Genomic DNA, 2,569 nt, shown 5'->3' with positions numbered 1-2,569 from the left:
CCTTGGAATATCTTTTCAAAATTATCATGCATTTAATTCAAAGACTAGCAGCTTCTAGTGTGTTATATATTAATCTTTTGATCGTTCATACAATTTTCTTTATCTAATATGTTGTATTGTTAGCTACTCAATAATCTCATTTGATTTTCATTATGATCAATCTACATCTGATTGGACTATTGTCTCTAACGTAAATGAGATTACTGTGTTTGTGTTTTTCCATGAATCTGTGTGTATGTTGTGTCAACTTAGGCACTGATGTGGTTGGGGTTAAAAATGTGGCTTTTGTTTGCAGATTCAAATTGAGAGTTGCATATTTACAAACAGTTGGATAGGTTCTTGAAGTTGCTTTTCTCATAGTTACATAAAAATGTCTTTGCTTAGCCAAATGAAATCTTTCTGTAGAACATTATCTCGCACGTTTGAACTACGGGTATTGTTTCGATGAATAAATAATTTCAAATAACTAGAGTTCAATTCCTAGCAGGGAAATGTATGATTACAAAAGTAACAAAGTATTGTTTCTATATTATATAGTTATTTATCCACTTGAAATTGTAGCTTTCCTTGGAAGGGACAAAACTGGGGTATATTTCATTTTTACGTTGGAAATATTGCTGCTATTAATCTTGAAAGGTGGGATGGGAAGTCCTAAAATGGTAAGATTATAATAAAAGATTTTTCTTTTTTGTTAACCTGACTTGGAGTTTGACAAACCTAATATGTTAACAAGACAGAAATACGATTTCTTGTAGCAATTCAAACTATGAAGTAACACAAGGTTTGGATTATTTTGCACTTGGCTTCATCTTTGTTGAAGTTGTTGTTAGAGAAACTTCATTAAGAATTGACAGATAGAGCTTTTCAATCTAACTTCGATTTGTTTTATTTATTTTGTTTTATTATATATTAACTCTTTTTCTAAACAATAAGTATCATATACATTTTTACACCTCCCATAAATTTGTCGTTCTATTGCCACCTTGTGACTTTGTAAATATATTCTATAAACTTGAAAAGAATCTACATTTTTGTTTACATGTACATTTTGTATTTAGTAATTTACTAGAATGTAAGAAATGGACATAAGTTTCACAATTTCATATTTTTGCTCATTAAGTCGAGAATGAAAGTATGTTGACTAAGTTTGTGCAGATTCTAGTTTGTCTCTAATTTGAACGGATGAGGCACGTTCATGTGATATTACTTGCATAATATCAAACGTGTTTTGATTCGATTCATCATGTGTGCATCTTGTTGATTATAGTTTAGAAAAACCTATTTGCCTTGTCGTGAGTATAAGACTTCAATATATCCTTTGACAGTGTCTATTAAAAGTAAAAGGATAATTAAGATTTTATGCTTCTTATAAAAGCACATTTATGCCGGGAACGTATTAAGCAGTGGTGGAAGTACACCATTTTCACATGCTATCGCTGCAGATTGGGTTAACATGGTGAATGTCTAGAGGAGGTCTCTATTTACACGTCTAGGGATTCCTATGATTTGTGGGTTTAATGCTATTCATGGACACAACAATGTCTATAATTACACCATATCCCACATAATATTGGGCTTGGGACTCCTAGGCAAGTAATATCAAACCCATTGCGTAATATTTCTTGGTACAATATTCCTTCTATCTGGCACAGAATTTATATTCTTGTTCAAAAATTTTTATTAGCAAACTCTTATAATATCATGCTAAAGTCTTATCCTCTAATATAAGTTGAATCAATATTTATAGAGGCTGTTTCAAGCAACAATATAAGCTATGAGCGCAAATTATTCCAAATATAGATAAATAAAAACTAGTTGAACCTTTATTTATTTTGTATTATAGAATCTTTAGCGTCCATATCAATTTTTATTTTTCTTTTTCTTTTTGTGAAGTTCATAAATATCATAACGAGATCACATTTTGATGTTCAACTCACGGGAGTATCAGAATGTTATTAATAACTTGCCTTTTTTTAAATGAATAATGGAAATCAAAATGTTGGATATTAATTTCGTGATTCTCTTAGTTTGGGGAAAAGTTGAAATTTGAAGTACAACCAAATACTTTTGATTTATTATCTGGCAATCTGTTTATGAGTGAAATGTTAATATTTGATTTTTAATGCATGACTGACTATTGCTATAGTATTTACTTTCAAGTGGTCTTACATAGACAATGGTGTACTTGCAGGTTAATTGCGATGGTATTGATGATTCTTAAACATTCAACTTGGAGGTTTTGAAGTGGGTTAAAGAAACTAGAAGTTAGTTTGCTGAGCTTCTAATTGTGGCGATGTATTGATGACAAATGCTTCTATTTCTTGATAGCAAATTTCCACCATCCGTAAAAAAGTTTGTCAATATAGTACTTTCTTTGATTCATTAAAATTGTTAGCTATGCATATCCAGTTGTGAAGAAATTATTAAGTATGTGTTCATTTTCATTTTTCATATTTTTTAACCTACATTTATACCATAAGCATGTTCATTTTAAAATAACGCAGATAACAGAAATAAATGTATACAATCTAATTCTGCAGTTATTCCATTTATTGTAGTTTTTCTAACT

This window comes from Olea europaea, chromosome 16 (assembly GCF_002742605.1).
Source record: "Olea europaea var. sylvestris chromosome 16, O_europaea_v1, whole genome shotgun sequence".
NCBI lineage: Eukaryota > Viridiplantae > Streptophyta > Magnoliopsida > Lamiales > Oleaceae > Olea > Olea europaea.
This window is presented reverse-complemented; position numbering follows the sequence as displayed.